This window comes from Phalacrocorax aristotelis, chromosome 4 (assembly GCF_949628215.1).
Source record: "Phalacrocorax aristotelis chromosome 4, bGulAri2.1, whole genome shotgun sequence".
In the NCBI taxonomy this organism is placed as follows: Eukaryota; Metazoa; Chordata; class Aves; order Suliformes; family Phalacrocoracidae; genus Phalacrocorax; species Phalacrocorax aristotelis.
In genome coordinates, this window is record NC_134279.1 from 19,563,202 (window position 1) to 19,581,368 (window position 18,167).

Consider the following 18,167-nt stretch of genomic DNA (forward strand, 5'->3'; position numbering starts at 1 on the left):
ATTGGATCTGGCTAGCAGAGCAGGGATAGTCTCCAAAAGCTCCATGTGCTGTTCCCTTGCAAAGTCTTAAGTCTGTTACAGTTTAATTTCTTGTTTGCTCCTTCCCTCACCTCCCTATCCTCACCTTTTTCACTAAGTAGGAGACTCTTGATTTGATCTGATGGTCAAACAGAATAGTATCAGACCAGGAAGCTTAGATATACTTAATATATATAAGGCGGATTATCGGAGGTCATATGTAGCAGCTGGGGAGGCAGCAGAAAGGCAGATTTTAAAGAAGGAAGCACGTTGATTTGGAAAATGTTGGGAAATACCAGTGAGTAAATAACAGGGAAAAACTGCCCCAGAAGGTGTTTCATTTTCATTTTTGTCCTGCTACTACAGTCATCTGTTAAAGCCTGGGCTCCAAATGCTGCTTTCCATATACCTGAATGAGTTGAATTCTACAGCCAAGTGCTTTGTCAGGGTGGTGTCTAGCCTTCCAACGGCTCAAGTCTGCCTTGCTTTTTCAAGAATGCTTTTATAGCTTGTCTGAAGCTTTCTGATACATTTATTATGAAGCACAGGTATATGTAGGCTAAAATTTTCAAGCCTGAGTGGATGCAGTTAGGCACCCTAAATCCATATCTAGGCACTTAAAGAAATGTGATTTTCAGAGGTAGGGAGCATTGAAACACATTTGAAATAATTTTGAGCTCAGTACTTTTGAACATCAGATGGCAGTTTTTATGCTTAAGTGTAATTTCAAGCTCTGAAAATTCTGACTGTGTGATGAAAGAGAGTTTTAGGCTATAGACCCTTTTTAAAACATTTTAGAGGGGGATAAAACTCTGATTATCTTTTTTCTGTCCTGACATACGGTAGGTTTCTGAACAGGCATCCTCCAGTAACATCTTGCATCTTAATGTAAGAGTAATCTGAAATTCAGCCTTTTTCCTTCCTGTGGTCTGCAGTATGACCTGCTGTACAACAAAGCCTTGCCCAAGAAAAAGAATACCTCAAGACCGTACTTCTGGTAACTGCTCGTTGTATGTTCGGTGCTATATTTATTTAAGGTTTCATTACTGCAATACGTAAGCAGGCGCTCTCATGGCGACTCCTTCCAAACCTGGCAGGACATCAGTTTTACAGACTTTGTCCTCAGTTCTGAACACATCCAGGAGCTTGGGATTGCTTTCATTTGAAAAGTAAGCACAGACCAACCTGAGTAGTAGTCAGTTCTTAAGGGAGCACAGAGACAGAAGCACCCCATGCTACAGAACTACATCTAGCTAAGTTTTGTGAGCTCCCGGGTCACAAGTTGCATTTTCATTGGTAGCTCTCAGAGTCTGCTGGTATTGATTCCTATGTCAGCAGGATCTTTCTCTGCTATGTGTTATGCTATGGAACATTAAAAATTGAACAAGGAAGATTACAAAGAAATTCCTGTTGTGAGAAGCATAATATTGTGCATGAGAGATACTCGAGAGACCCATCTCTGAATTTAAAAGGCAGTATCACTTAGGTACAATGGCTTGTTCGATATAAGCCTGATTCTGCAAACCTTTGTGCACAAGAAGCTTTACATAAAATGGGAGTTCCATCAAGCTAGGTTTTTGTGTATTATGTCTCATGTTTAAGTGTTCAGACAATGCCAAATCTCTCTCTCGTGCCTTCTGAGGGTTTTGCTTTCAATTTTTATGTAACTTAAAATGCAAATATTTGGTTAGCCCCTCTCTGCTCCCAACTTTGTGTCTCTGTATAACTTTGTTTTGACTTCAAGCCCTTGAAGCTCTATCAAGTCTTGCTTCGCACAGATCATTATCAGGCTTTGTCCTGGTACCTTGTAGATGACTGCAGCTATTACAACATAGGAAACCCTAAAATCCAACTCTGTAACAAATGCTATCGAGTAGGCTAAAGTAGCTATCTCATCAGTATTAACTTCAGTTGTTTTGTGTGCGATGGTGGAGGAGCTGCTTGCGCAGCTCAAATCCCAGGCGGTGTCCTGCTACGATGCACAAGCGGTCTCAGTGGGATTAACTGAAATTTGAAACACCGGAATTTCTCTAACCGCAGGAGAAATAAAAAACTGGATTATATGAAGATTATTATAAAGTGAGTAAGAAGCATCAGAAATCACTTTCCTTTATTCCTCTGTTGCTTTACATGCGAAACCGATTTTCAGACCACGTCTGCACTTACAGGCTGAGCTTCCTGGGGGCTGGAGGGGTCCGCTCCGCCATCGGGGCCACCTCAGGTACCCTTCCTGAGGAAGCTGGGTCGACAACGCACAGCCCCACACAGCTTCGACGGAAAGTCCTTTATTTACGAGGAGGAAAGCGCAGTAAGCGTCCCCGCCGCCTGCCCCGGGCCCCCGGGGGCGGGAAGGGGGAGGCTGCGGCTCCCGGCGGGGGGAAGCCCGCGTTTGTGGAGGCTGGTAGCGCTGCCTGGAGCGGCGGCGCAGGCAAGGGGCAGCCCTCCCCCCCCCTCGCTGACAGGAAGGGGCTTCCCTCATCGCCCACCCCCCAAACGTCTGAAGCCGAAAAGGAGCCAGCGCGGCGGCTCCGGGAGCCGTGCATTGCCTCCCGGGGGGCCCCTGGCCCCAGCTCCTAGGGGGGGAGGCCACCAACGCTTCCCCCCGGTCACGCTGCGTCCCCCTGAGCGACCGTGCCCCAGCGCCTTCCAGCCCCGGGCGAGGAGGTGCCGCTCAAGGGCTCGTCAGCCCGGGCCCGGCGCCTTCCCGGGAGGGACCCCCCGCCCCGTCGGACCGTCCCCCCGGGCCGGGCGGGCTCCCGCCACCGCCTCCCAGCCCCTGGCACTCGGCAGAGGCGGCCGCGGAGGCCGGGCTCCCTCTGGGCGGCAGGAGGTGAATGGCAAGCGGCGGCTTCTCCCTCCCACACCCCAGCGTCGGTCTCGCCTCCTCCAGCGGCGGCGGCGGGTCACCTCTGCGCGGCCGGGCCGGGCCTCGCTGCCTGCCTGCCGGACGGCCACAGGACTGCGGGGGGCACCTCCCGGCTCTCCTCACCGCCGCGGGCTCACGGGCGCTACCTGCGGGGCCGCCGCCGAGCCGGGCGGCCGCCGCCGGGCTGCGGTGACATTGGGAGGAGACTCGCCCGAGGGCGGCGCCGGGGGGCAGAAGCGAGCGCCGGTACCCGCGGCCAGCGCCAGCCGCCACTCGCCCTCCCTGTGCCGGCGGGGAGGCGGGCGCCGGGCGGGCGGGCGCGGCTGTAGCTGCCCGGCGCGGCTACCGGCGCGCTCAGCCCTCGGCTTCTCTCGCCGCCGCGCTGCTGGAGGCGCCGGACTATAAATAGCAGGCTCGGCAGCCGCCGAGCCGCACGGGCACGCACCGGAGGGAAGTGCCGCGCCGGTCGCTCCGCCGGCCGGGCGCCCGCCAGGTAACAGCCGCTCGGGGCGGGCGGGGGCTCGAGTCGCCGGCATGGGTTTTGTTTCCTCCTTTCCTCGTTTCCTCGCTGGGCTTCGGCGCGTCAGGAGCGATTAAAAGCTGGGAATCGGTTCCGCCAACGTCCCTCCCTTTTTATTCCCTTATCAAGTTTCACAGCCCGCAAGGCGTGCGCAGCCCCGCGGAAGGCGAAGACGCTCCCGTCGGGGGCCGCCGCAGCCGGGCGGCCCGGCCGGGGGTGCGCTGAGGGCGGCCGCCGCTCTCCCGCCTGCGGGGCGGGCGCCGCGCCCCCTCGGGGCCGGGGCTGAGGGAAGGGAGGCGGCCCGGCCGGCCCCGCCGCCGCCCTCCGGGGGTCCCCGCGACGCAGGGGTACGCGGGCTGCCGGGGCAGCTCCAGCTGAGACCCGCGGGGGGGGTTCTGCCACTTTCTCCCGGCGCCGGCGGCAGCTGCCGGGGAGCCTCCGGGCCGCCCCGGCCGCGGCGCCGTGCCCGGCCGCCCCCCGCGCAGCTGGAGCCCTGGCTCCCTCGAAGGGGCCTTGGGGGGGTCTTGAGGGCCTTATTTGCAGCGGTTTTCTGTCATGTTCGAAAGTTGGGGGTACTTGGCTGAGGAGGCGGGTAGGAGGCTCCGTAGGTGCCGCTAAGGGGTTAATTTGGCAGAATAACTGAGCTGTAGGATCCCCGTCCCCATCTTGCAAATAACAGCCACTGCTGAAATGCGCTGGAAACCACAAGAAAAGTATAACATATAGCTAAGTTGAGCAGCGTTGTAACTTACAATTGTATCAGCCAGAAAGGGGGGGGTGGGGAGGATGATATTTAATTTCTGAACTGTGACCAAGTGGAGCTCTATTTTCTTCTCCCTAAAATGACATACAGATTTTGAAGCATGGGTGGCAGACCTTGTGCTATCTGCTTGCCTGGTCCCCAAAGCTAACCCGGTGCCTCATCTGAAATAAAAATAATAGGATGAAGTCTTTGCAGGTCAATGTTCTTATCTGATGCATAATTACGTTTCCATTTCTCCTCCTCACTAGAAGAAACGTATTTGTTTATTTAGCCATTAATGATGTGTTAGATATACTAAAATCAGGCCATATATATGGCATCTAAATCTGGCTTTGAATCTCAAAAACAAGACTCATTTTCAGTCTTCACTGGTTTACAGGCATATGTAAAGGATGTCTGCAGAGCAAGAATGATGGGGGAAAATTCCTGCTTCGTGGTCTTTTTCAAAGCAAGAGTTTCTGTAAATAACTGGTGACTAACAAAACTTCTTATATTCCAATAGTATTTACAAGTATGATAGCAGTCTTTAAAAAGGCAGTGTTCCAGTAATTTGGTGTTTTTTTTTTTAATGTTATTTTACTTGATTAATTTTGAACTAGCTTTGAAGCGCTGTGGTTTGTGGTAAACAAAATCTTAGGTTTTTTTTGTCCTGTGAACCCGTATATTGGATGGAGTTTGTGCATGTAAGTCCTCATTACTGTAACTATCCATGCAGGGCTGAATGCTGTTTACTTCACACATTCTGATAATTCCACTAAAATTAAGATATGCGTCAGAAAATTAATAAGAGCAGAAGTTAGTCCTGTCAGATTTTTACAGCCCCGATGATACTAGTGGGAGCATGCGGCAGCGTTACTACTTCAGATCCCTGTTTGTGCTTGCTTTCATCAGTTTTCTGAAAGAGTTTCTACAATGCCCAAGATAAGATGAAATCTTTCTTTAAAATAAAGCTTTTCTTTTACTGGCTCTCTTGGACTACTGAAAGCTTCAAGTTCCAGTTCTCCATGGGTTCCTCAAACCTTGCAAGTGCTGCTGGCCTCTCTTTTGCTCTGGTTTCTCTGGAGAGACTTATTTGTGAGGCTGCCTTAGTTCTTTTTGATCAAAGACTTCTGTCTTCCTCAGGCTAAGGTATATCAGTTTGAGCAGGTTTATCCAGGTGCCTCCTACAGTTCCTCCTTTATTACCGACTCCTTATCTTCTGACCTGACCTGAAGATTTCACAACATTAGGTGAAGGTTTTGTGAATCAAAATGCATGGTTAATACTGTGCTTAGTACCTGGAAGTCTACTGTACTGCAAGAAGTCAAAAAAACCCCCAGGAGCAGAAGCTCTGCCTGGAGCATCGAAGTCAGCCTGTGGAGGACAGCGCTGGTGGTTGATGGTAGCGAGTGGAGGCTGCAAGCTAGTCTGCAGGTGAAGTAATTGTTAGAATAGGCCTAGGCCTGAATTTACTATGGATTTTGAGAAGTAGTGGAATTGATACATCTGCTCAATTATTTAGCTTGTTATGGATATATATTTTTAGTATATCACTTCTGCAGCGAAATATGAAAACAATACTTTTCGGATTTATGTAACAGATTTAGAGGAGAAAGTAAGATAGTTTGCCAAGAGAGACAAACTGAAAGGTGGACGATTACTCCCAACACTAATGTTTCTTCAAAATTTATGATAACTTAAACTAGCATTCTTAAACACTTGGGCAGTTAGCTATGTTTCTCTCTCTAATTTATATTTTCATAACCTTTCCTGTATGCCAAATGCTCTGACTGATGGAGAGTTTTAGGAAGGGCTAGTTTTGTTTGGCTTGTTAAATCTTTTCTATTACACTAATATTTTATTGTTACCGCTGATGAATGGCAAATGTTACTTATCACACTTCTGAAGAAGGATTCCTTCTTCCATAGTAACCTGGACTGATATAAATCAAATTCTATGAAATACTTTTCCCTGCCTTTTAAAAATAACTTGGAAATCTAACTTCACATGTCAAAATGTGGGGTGGACGGAAGGTTGAAATGTTATTTGGGGAAAGTTGGCAGTCCTGGCCTCACCAAGCCTTTGGTCTTGCTTAATACCTACCCTGGGTTTGGAAGCCCTCCCCACACTTCCTGATTCCACCTACAAACCCTGGCAGTCTCACTACAGTTTTGTCCCAGATTCTCCATCTCATGCCTTAAGGAGCAGTCACAGTTCCTTTTGCTCTTGCAGCCCTTAAGATTTATCAGGCTTTCCTGTTGGGGATAGTTGATCTGTTGCTGAAAACCTGGGACAACCCTTGAAAAGCTGGCTGGGTGGTGCAAGGTTTGAGTGCGGTGCTAGACTTAAGCTCATAGATGTCTTCACAGTGATGGAGGATTTTAATTAAGAAGACTTGCTTGTCTTGATACAAAATCCACGCTGGCAATTCTGAAAAGGAGTTGAGGTTTGTGAATTTGTTTCCTGCTGTTTGGAAGACTATGTTAACTGCTTTCCAGCTGAATATTAAGAAGAGAAAAAACTATAAACTAATGAGGGAGGATTCTTTAGTTTATTTTCCCCGTAATCTGCAAAGGTAGATTCAGTTAATTTGTCCAGGTCAGCAGCAGATCATTTCAGGGAAGAGGTTTTTCCCTGTTTCTTCTGTCATCGTAAGCTAACTAAAGTTGGGCAGAATCTCAAACAGCAAATCAGATTTATACCATGTATTCTACTGTGAAAATTGCTGTTGGGAGGCAGGATACGTTGTCTGTCTTCCAAGTCTTGTGTATGTTTTTGGCAAGGTATAGTGAGATAACATACTGAAAAGCGAAGTGGGCATCTTGCACTGTGCATGGTATGTTTATTAATTTGTCTTTTAAGAGGGAGTGAATAGAACAAATTGTATTCACTTACTCTGTAGGTTTTTCAAGTTTACAATGATAAAGTTTGCTTACATGTTTCAGCAATGGGTTTTAAATTGTTTGATGTCAGTATCTTTAGAGGCAGTCTTGAAAAATGTAGCATTATTTCTGCTTCTAAGGTGTTTTAGAACCAAATTCTATAGAACTTACCAGCCTTCTGAATCCAGAAGAGACTGGGCAGGACAGTTCTTCTGCTTACAGTAGTTTCAGCTCTGTAGCTGCACAGGAGGATTAATATTGATTTCCATAGGTTAGGATGCTAACAGGCTTTTTGCCTCAGCCTGACAAACTAAGCTGCCTTTTCCTGTTTGTCAGTGAATTGGCCCGCAGGCTCCTTCAGATTGTTTTTAATGTTGAAGAAGGCTCTATTTAATGAAAATACAAAAGACAGCACAAGCTAAAGGTGCTTACTTGACGTAGTATGGTGTCAACGTTGTTAAATGTGATGCGGTTCGTCAAGTCCATTTCTTTGGCAGGGTGAGTTCATGCTCTGTTACTGTGGGCCATGGCATTCAAAATCAAATCCATCTGTGGGTTTTTTTTTGGTGGATGTTTTTAATTTTGTTGTATACCCTGCTTCTATGAAACTTTACCCTGTGCTGTGACCTCAGTCAAGTTTGTCTTGAGTACAGTAGTAAAGTCAATCTGGGCTAAGTCCGTCTGGGGAGCATTTTCTCTTAAACTTACTGTATATACATAACTAAAACTCTTTCATTCATATAAATTCCTTTAATTCTGTTAGCTGTACATTTGTCAATAGGAGTTTCTTGCTGCATAAACACTAATTTGGCAAATAGAGTGAAATCTCTTAATACGAGGCACTAAAAAGACTTGGTCTTTTATTGTGATTGTAAGAGGTGGATGTGTAATGGACAATTAAGAGGGAGAAAGTCTTGTGGGAAATAAGCTTTTATTGTATTTTGACAGTTCTTCATGTACCATCAGGTTTTCGTATTGTTTGTTTATTTATAAACTCTGATCTTAGCATATTACAGCAATGCTAGTAAGGTGCACTGAACCTAGGGTGCATACCTGTGTTACGAAAATGGCTCAAAACCATGAAAATGGATATAAAAGTCTAGGAGCTAAATGTGACATGGTATCTTGTGTACTTACTGCTGTGCAAATGGAGCATTAAGAGGAACGCATCCACACTTTGGTATTGTACAGTGTTTCTATTACAGCAGTAATATCGCTGCTCTGCCTGGATTTTGTTTGCTTTGTGTATGTATAAATGGCTAAAGAAAACAGGTGTCAGTAGAACTGAGTTTTATAGGATGAAATTACTTTCTCTGCTATAGTGACATAACTTTAGAATAAATCTTTTGAAATGGTTATTCTAGTTTATACTGTAAATGAGAGCAGAATTTGGTACACAGAGTAGGAGATACTGCCTTTGACGTTCAGAATAACGTTGGTCTGCTATTTTTATAGTTTTAAAAATATACTTCGAATTAATGAGAAGATCTTTAAGTTTTCAAATTAATAATCTAATAGTTGTAGTGTGTATGGAAAGTGCCTTTTTGCTTTAGCCAAGGCAGTGTGTGGGTTGGGTATTCCCCCCTGCCCCTCCAAAGGGCAGTTCTAGAGCTACACGATATCTGGAATTTCTGTGTTACTGTCTGCCATGACACGCAATTCGTGTGGCTTTTGTAGAACGTCCACGTGGCGTAGCCTCTCTGTGTTAGCTGGAAATGATAAAGATAGCAACGTTGCCTCCGTGGGGGAAGTTGGTTGTAAAGCAAACTTTCCTGCAGTCCTGCACAACAGCTCTTCCCACAGGAGCAGCGTGATCAGGCTTATCAGGTGGTGATCCAGTAATTAAACCTTGGAAGGAAGATAGAGGATGTAAATGATGAAGAAACACCTGGTTTAAAAAAAAAAGAAATAAGCATTCTCAGTTTAGACCTGCTATTGGCAAATGCTCTCTGGTTTGATGTGTAGTTTCTATACAAGCACAGATGCATAACCTGCATGAATTAAGTTTTCACTCAGTGAATCTACATTAAACATTTTTCCAAATGAATCATATCTGATGATTGTTCAGCCACTGAATTAAAAATGTATGTATATCATTCTTAATTGTTGTAGCTAGGAATTTTTTTTTTGTCTTTCCTACTGTTGGTGTCAGATAGCTCGAAGTTTTGGTGTTTTGTTTCAGCTGGCTAGTGTAGTCTTTTCCTTCTAGGAATTGATAGTTTCCAAGTAATATGAGCAAGAGTGATGGCTGCTATTTTAGTGGAGTGTTTTTTTGGTTTTGGATACTCAGGTGCAGATAGTTGGAAGCTTGGAACATATAAATATAGCCTACGCTAGATGGCAGTGTAAAATATGAAGAAGCTTTAAGACATTTTGAATTCTTAACAACCCAGCAGAAGCTGCCACACTTACTGTTCACTTCATAGGTAAGCATATTTTTACTGCATGTACCCTTGTTAAATACAAGGTCATTTATTTTTCATGATCTAAATTTGTCTTGAATTTACCTTGTTTGAGGATACATTTGGGCAGTTCCTGTAACATAGCTGGCATACTGTAAATTCAGTCTACAGTTTAATCTTGGTTAGCTGGCTTGTGTTTGTAGTTACTTATTGGTTAGGAAAACCACATGTGTTTTTGAAAATGTTATTTGAGTCATATATTTTAAAACTGTAGGACAAAAGCTGTCAACTGATAAAACAACAACGGGTGAGACTTCATTTTAATATTTCTTAGCTGTATTATAACCATTTATCGTTTACATAGGACAATCTGGTATGTATATGTTGGGTTTTTACAATAAAATAAATTGTACATAATCTCCAGGGCAAATTACTGATGTCAAATTGCAGTTTATTGTCTTTGCCTTACGGAAGGTGTTTGTGTATGTGACTTTTTTTTAAAAATATGTATATATATATATATAAATAAAATCAATTGCTGTAATGTCACTCTTAAGAAATGGTACCTCAAGAAGCCCGAATGCATCTTAATGTTATTCAAGCACTGCAAGGGGACTTCATGAGAATGGGAGTTAGGACAGTTGTTTTGAGCAAAGCGCGTCCTTTGTTAGTGTACCTTGAGGTGCTTTCAGAGTTTTCCTTTAGCAGTGTCTGATTATACAAAAATTCTGATCAAGGTGGAGAAAACAACATTTATAAGAAACCTTTAAATCGGTTTCTGTACCATCAAGGTGTGATATCCTAAAGATAGATTTCCCTGCTAAAGCATAAAAAGCAAGAGGGATTAGAAGACCCAGCCTGTAAAGGATGTGTGCATAGTTGCTGAACTGCTTTGTTATGTATTTGCAAGTGAAATTAGAAAGCAGTTTGATGTAACACTGTGAAAGCTTTATGTTTTTATAAATTGGATTTTCTTTCTCTGACAAAAATGAAAAGCCTGGTCACAATAGCTTCTTTGGAACTGTGTTTTGGAAAAAGCAAAGCTTTCTGCATGCTGGGATTATTAAACATAGTCAGGCTGTCAAAATGCATGTATAAATATATGTAGTACTTTGCACTAAAATTGGTCAGTAATCAGTCTGGTGGTAAATTAGGAAGACTGTACATGCTTAAGATACAAGTCATGACATGCTGAATATGTTTGAGGAAAGAATATTGTACAAAATCCCAACTTCTAATAATGACTCCTTTTAAGCAGAAGATAGAAAAGTACTGTGAAACAGGGGCGTTTAGTGACGAAATAACACTTCCCTTTCCTTGCTTTTCTGCTACTACTGTAATGCTTTTCACAGAAGAAAACATTAGGTACCATCGATACCTGTAATATCATTATTTTGAAGATAATGTAAAAGACTTACCAGCAGAAAATGTAGATGTTCCAATAAACCTATTCTTGGAGACATACTGTTTGTGTGTATATTGGTCTTGGAGGGGCACGGTAAGTAGTGTCCCTCTCTGTTGATGAGGTCTTCTGAAAATTCAGCTTTAACTTTCATCATTCATAGATTGCAGCAAAGGAAAGCTTCTGTAAATTCTCCTTGGCAACTCAGAATCTTAGTTGTTGTCTGAACTCCAAGCGTAAATTGAGATACCACGTCTCAGTTCGGATCTCTCTGGTTTGGCATTGACAGATAATCTTTTTGTTTGTTTGTTTTGTTTTGATTAGCCTTCTTAATTGAATGGCAAACTGTAGTAACCTTGCACAAAAGAAAAAGCATGTTAAACAGCAGTTCATTCCAAAAAAAGGTGGTGGATGCCTGTATGAACGTGAATAGGAGTTGTCCTACGATTTGCAGCTGACGACTGATCTAAAGCCACGTGGGAACCTGACAGAGCAGATCCCTGACAAAAGCATACCATGAGAAGTCACTGACTGGCTCACAGGGTGAAAGGAGTACAGACACTGAAGCAAGACTAAATGGCCATTTATTTTAGACCCCTATAAAAAGTATTCCAGAAATAAACTGTCTGATCTAGTGTCCAACATTCTTGCCTCCAGCCATGATGATGGGGAAACTGAAATCCCTTTTTCCAGTTTGGGATTGTGTTTCATAAAGGCTGAGGAGGCTTGATCTGTGCGCGTGTGATGGTATCGGTCCTATTACCCCACGCCCCCCTCAACCTGGAGTTCGGTCCCCCAGTTTCCTGATGTTTTTGTTCTGGGCTAGCACTTGGCTATCATTTGAGGTTCACCAGCCTGTTCTTTAGAACTGTACCCCTTAGAATGGGTCCTGTGCCTGTCTAAGTGTTTGGGATGCTCCTGAGTGTATCACGCCCATGGCATGCTGTGTGGTCAAAGACGCAGTACGCTACCGAGGTAACCCTCTAAGCTGCTGTTATTGGTAGTATGATGTTACAAGGAAGGTAAAAACTTTTTATTTATTTTACTACTTTTGCCTGTGTAGGATAAAATTCCTCCCTTTCTGTTACCACAGGTGGTTCAGTTGCCAGTTGCAGGTACAGCTTTCTTGTCTGTTACCTGTGGTCAGGGGTGCAAGTTGGAGGAATTAACTGATACTGATCTTGGAAACAAGGTGACCAGTCCCACATTAAGCAAAGCAAGCAGAGTCTCCAGAGCTCCTGGGAACAAGTCACTTCTTAGCTGAGCAGTGGGGACAAAGGGAAGCTAACCTTTCTGGAGTTGTTCACTTATTTTTCTAGTACAGCCAAACCTTGCAGTCTTCTCCCAGGTGTCAGCATTTGTTGGCTATCATATTTGAATAAATCTGATGTTCCACTAAGAAACATGCTACAATTGTTTCCATGTTACTATGAGAAGATCATTTATAATAATTATTTAAAATACCTAATTCAGCACTTGCTCAACTTGTTGAACAGCTTGCTAATGAGGAGTCCTAGAGTTATCTGTGAATATTTATTAAGATTTATATCAACAAGAGAACACAGAAAAACTGTACTCTATTTCAAAAGAAAAATTATTGTTACTCATTTTCAGTGCACTGAAATTACCTTAACAATCAATTTTGGTATGTTACAATAGAATGACATGCTTGGGCATTTTGCCTGAAGCAGCGATCTATTTTTTTTCCTCCTCTGTCTGATCTAGTTCATCACAACAACATCGTGCAGGTAAAGTGGAATTTTACCTGAGGTTTGTGGCTACCTCTTTTTGTAAATACAAAAATAATGAATAGTTTTGTCCTCATGAACTGTTCCAGTTGGAGGAAAAAAAACCCCAAAACACTCCAAAGCATATGCACTGTTTGCCTATTTTAAATAAAATACTGATGAAGATCTAGCCCATGTCTGTGGGAATTTGTGGTCTTATCAGATACTTCCTAAGGTCTGAAAAACATCAGGTTTGAGAATCTATTTTTGTGTTCTGAAAAAGCAATGTCTTCTACTATAGTTAAAAGGTTAAGGCAGAAATATTTTTATGAAAATTGAATTACAAAGTGCAACAATACCGAACACATAGCAGAAGATATATTTTCTAAGCAATTTTAAAAGACAATACCAGCCCATCAGTTATGACCTGAGTTTTTCATTTCTGTATTTGGAGCAGTGGTGCAGCTTTACATCCAGATAATTTGTTAGTTCTGCTGTAGTAAATAAATCAAAAGAGCCTTTGTTGTATAGTCAGCAATGTCACATATCTCTCACCTCCCCTAAGTGATGGGAGCAGATTCTGACCCCATTTGCAGTGCTTGAATTTTACTGAAGCTCAAGGAAACACTCTCTAAGATCTTGCCTTTTGGGTTTTGTTTTCTAAAAATATTTTTGTAGCTTAATTTAAAAATTGTTAGTAATGTAGCCTCTCATGTTGATTCTGGAGATGCACAGAAGAGACAGGATAGTCAGAGAGGCACAGAAGTGCTGGTATCTTAGAAGGGAGTATAGGTCCCATCTTGAAAACCCTCGCTGGCCTGAGGCTCAGACTTGCATTTTGGTCAAATGTACTGATACCTTGAACAGGCAAGGTGAGATGTGCCTCTGTTAGAATGGCAGTGAGAAACTGGAGGAGAGCTAGTGTCTGCAGAGCAGGGAACCTGTGGGGAGTCATAACAACATCAGGGCTAGTAGAAATTTTCCTACCAGATGGGAAATGAAAGGATATGCCATGACAGTCTTGGTGTTGCAGCTTTCCTGAGTCTTTAACAGTGAAGTTGAGTCTCTGTGTGCTTGGCCACTTTCCATCTTACCTCAAAGGTTGTTTTGTCCCTGTTTATGTTTAGACAATTTCTGTGTATATGAGGAGATGATGAGCTGGCTGCCTCCTTGATATTCACATGTGAGACTGACTTCCTTTATGAGGCAGGAATGTGACAGCGTGCATTTGGGTCATGGAGAGCATCAGAATCTTCAGTGTCTTTAATATGGATTTGTGAGTATCTTGATGAAACATTTCTGGTTCTCTTTTACTATTTGTATTAGCCATGGTAGCGTGCCCTGTTCCTTGTCTTTTGTGTTGTTCGTACAACACAAAGCACAGAAGTCAGACTTTCCTATCTATTTCCTGCTTTCCATTTTCTTTTGCCTGCCTGGCATGATGTTCTGGCCTCACAAGGTCTCTAATACCTACTTTCTAGACACTTTATGGTAAACTTCAAATCTAGACACCCTGTGGTAAGCTTTTACTATCCAGAGGGACCTTGTCAGGCTTGAGCAAAGTGGGCCAACGTGAACCTCATGGAGTTCAAAAAGACCAAGTGCAAGGTCCTGCACCTGGCTCAGGGCAATCACCAATATCAGTACAGACTGGGCGATGAGCTGAGTGACAGCAGAACTGCTGATAAGAACTTGGGGATACTGGTTATTGTGGTTTAGCCCCAGTCAGCAACCAAGCCCCACACAGCTGCTTGCTCGCTCCCCCGCAGTGGGATGGGGGAGAGAATCAGAAGAGTAAAAGTGAGGAAACTCGTGGTTTGAGATAAAGGCAATTCAATAGGTAAAACAAAGCCACGCACACAAGCAAAGCAAAACAAGGAATTGATTCACTCCTTCCCATGGGCAGGCAGGTGTTCAGCCATCCCCAGGAAAGCAGGGCTCCATCAAGCATAACGGTGACTTGGGAAGACAAACACCATCACTTCCAATGTCCCCCCCTTCCTCCTTCTTCCCCCAGCTTCATATGATGTCATGCTCAGTATATGGTATGGAATATCCCTTGGGTCAGTTTGGGTCAGCTGTCCCAGCTGTGTCCCCTCCCAGCTTCTTCTGCACCTGGCAGAGCACAGGGAGCTGAAAAAGTCCTTGACTAGTGCAACCGCTGCTTGGCAACAACTAAACCATCTCCACATTATCACCACTGTTTTTAGCACAAACCCAAAACATAGTCCCATACTAGCTACTGTGAAGATGATTAACTCTATCCCAGATGAAACCAGGACACTGATGGAAGAAAAATGAGGAATGAGCTGAGAATGTGTGCTTGCAGACCAGGGAGCAGGTTATATTCTGGTCTGCATAAAAAGAACCATGGCCAGTAGGTGAAAGGAGGTGATTCTCTCCCTCTACTGTGCTCTCAGGAGACCCTACTTGAAGTACTGCATCCAGTGCTGGAGCCCTCAGTACAGGAAAGACATGGAACTGTTAAAGCATGTTCAGAGGAGGTCCCCAAAAATTACCCAAGGGCTGGAACACCTCTCCTCTAAAGAAAGGCTGAGAGAGTTGGTGTTTTTCAGCCTGGAATAGGCTCCAGGGAGACCTTACTGTGGCCTCTCAAGTCTTATAAGAAGGGGGCTTCTAACAAAAATGGAGAAAGACTTTTTACCAGGGCCTGCAGTGACAGGGCAAGGGGTAATGGTTTTAAACTGAAAGAGGGTAGATTTAGATTGAACATAAGGAAGAAATTTGTTTCAGTGAAGGTGGTGAAACACGGGAACAGCTTGCTCAGAAAAGCTGTGGGTGCCCCATCCTTGGAAGTGTTCAAGGCCAGGTTGGACAGGACTTTGAGCAACCTGATCTAGTGAAAGTTGTCCCTGCCCGTGGCAGGAGGTTTGGAACTAGATGACCTTCAAAGGTCCTTTCCAGCCCAAACCGTTTGGTAATTTTGGTGATCAGGATTTGCCTTTCAAACTGCCCCATAGTGTTGGTCTTGATGGTTATTTGGGAGATAAAAAGATTTGAGTTTGTTCTAATGTGTTCATAATAAGTTTAGTTTCAATTCTTAACAAAGATGTAATTTAAGTTTTATATGTAGAACTATTGTTGGTTAAGCAGACCTTGAACTAAAGTAAATTCTATTCTCACATACTGTTAAGCAGTCAGGTTTTTGTTCTTTAATGAAAGGTGCATATAGTTATTTTTTGGAACTTAATGAGAAGTGTTCAGTATGCCTGTGTTCATTAGTGAAGAAAACTTGTAAAGTCTCTGACGTACTACAGTTATCCTGTCCTCTTATTACAGTCAACGATACTGGTTTTTGCTCTTTCTTCATACACAGTTATCTTTCAGCTTGTTCTATTTCTGTCCAAATAGTGTTGTTCCCATTCTAGCCTGGTGAAGGATATTTGTAGCTTTCAGACCTAGTTCTCATCATACCCAGACTACTAACAGAATCAGACAGTGTAAGCCAGGACCTAGCGTTGGGGTGGGAGATGTGTGTAACTTGCCATGCTCTTCTGAGTAGGATTTTCTGCATCTGACAGATGATGCAACCAAATGAGTAAACAAAATTCAGATCTCGTAATATCTGTAGGTAGCAGGTGTCTATATAGGTCATGGACTGCAGTGGTTCAGGTAACTGTAAATAAAATAATTTATACTATATTTAAAATAAACGCTGCCTTAGTCCATCAACTTACATGTCGTCATATGTGAAGAAGGGGACACAAAGTGTGAGTGAGTTTGTAAGATTGAAGAGAGAAAGACAGAAAGATAATCCTTTTTGTTTGTTATGTCACACACAAAAAGAGAAATGCCTTAAAAGAATTACCGGGCAAGGAGGAGGTAATTAAACCATCAAACACAGGGAGTTTCATGGCCATTGTGGGTAAATAACTGACTGCTCCAGGCAAGAGACTGAATTAATTAAAAAAAAAAAAATTAAAAATAATTCTAATTTAGTTAACCCATTTATTAAAGAAATATGTTGGAAAACCATTAGGCTTCCTACAGACATTAATACTTTGACTATCAATGCAACATTTTAGAAAGGAAACTTTGTAAACTTTCTTCACCATTACTTTTAAAATGTACAAACAGCGTTGTGTGCAAAAGTTGGTTTTTTATTAACCTAACTTCCCAATAATTCATTCCTTTTTTTGTCATAAAATATTTATTTTTCCTTTTCTAAACCAGGGGAAATCTGACATCTCTAGCAGGCATTGCATTTTCTTCTGTTTATTGGAAAAGAATCACCTTATGATTTTTCTATTAGTATTTACTGTGTATTCCACAGGTATAAAATTACCTCTCGGTTGATCTTGATGGTACATAGCTAATTAAAGTTTGTTTTCTCTCACTTCTACCAATGAGTCCAATGTGGCTTTTTCTTTGAGAAAAATGTGTTTCATCTCATTTATGGATAATGGTAATTTTAATGGGATATTGTCTGTTAGAAAATATGCTTAGGTATTTAAAAATTAAGGGAAAAAACCCCAATGCAAACCTCTTTTATATTAATTTCTTTATCTGGTTACAGCAGCCAGCAGAGTTTTTTTTTAATCATTTTTTAATTGGGCTAGGAAAGAATGAATAGTAAGCAAGCCATCACACAGTCTGGAAAAGTATTTAAAAAAGAAAGCAAGCGTTGGTCCACAGTAAAGATAAAAATAACTTTACAGTTGATAGGGTAAAGGCAGATAGACATTTGAGAATAACAAAGTTAACTTATATTAGCATGCCGGAGAACAAATCCCAAATCACGTGGAAAATGCGTTGTTGTTCAAGAAGCACTGCATAAGCTGCAGCGCTGTGTTGGAGCAGGGTATGGATTTAGACAAATGTGAAACCAACAATTCTGAAGCTTGAAGCAGCTCTGGTTTGTATTCCATGTGATTTGGAGTGAATGGCTCTTCAGTACTGGGCAACGTGAGAAGGAAAAGACCAATTATTTTTTGAGGGGAAGAAGTGTGGAGAGTTTTTTTTTAATGTACAATACAAAAACGTGAGAATACTTTTTGCCACGTTTCCCGTCAGTCACTGTGCTGAGAGAGACTTCTGCTCCCAAAGGTGAAAGCATTATAAAATTAGCGTGAATCCAATTTTTCCTACTAACTCCTGTGGTATCTGGTCTCCTCAAAACTCCACTGGGAATAGGAGCTTTAATCAGCAGACAAATTGACCTGGACAGTATTACTATGATTTTTATTCCACAATTTATGCAGGGATTTGGCTAGGGGATTCAGAATGGCCCGTTAAGTATCTGTCATCCCTGTCCTTACCTGTCTGCTTGTCATAACCAGGTAAAATAATACCATATGTGTTTGGGGTAATAGTATCAAGCCAGACATCCTCTTCCTGTAATTTACTGTTCAAAATAAGTAAGGCTGAGGAATAAGAAGTGAGCAGGTGAGAGCATCAGTTGGGAAGTTTGCTGCTCATGTGTTTTTTAAGGGCAGGAAAGATCAGGGAGAAGAGGCAGGTGAGATCTCAAAGCTCTGTGTACAGAGTATAGTCTCAGTAGCTATGATTCCAGGTCCAGGACGCCAACAATTTCCAAATTTTCAAAGAAATTGATAGATAAATTATTAAAAATAATGTTTTGGTCTGG

The 18,167-nt window shown here is 42.9% G+C and overlaps 1 protein-coding gene across 3 annotated transcripts in view; it reads left to right on the forward strand.

Moving 5' to 3' along the window:
• The first annotated feature begins 2,861 nt into the window (after positions 1–2,861).
• Positions 2,862–18,167, forward strand: part of INPP4B (inositol polyphosphate-4-phosphatase type II B) — a 340,922-nt gene continuing 325,616 nt past the window's right edge. The window contains exon 1 of one of the 3 annotated variants that reach the window (XM_075090503.1): positions 2,862–3,377. The gene's annotated coding sequence lies outside the window, so the exon portion shown is untranslated. The remainder of the gene's footprint in view (positions 3,378–18,167) is intronic. The other 2 variants (XM_075090505.1, XM_075090504.1) reach the window with 2 other exon arrangements.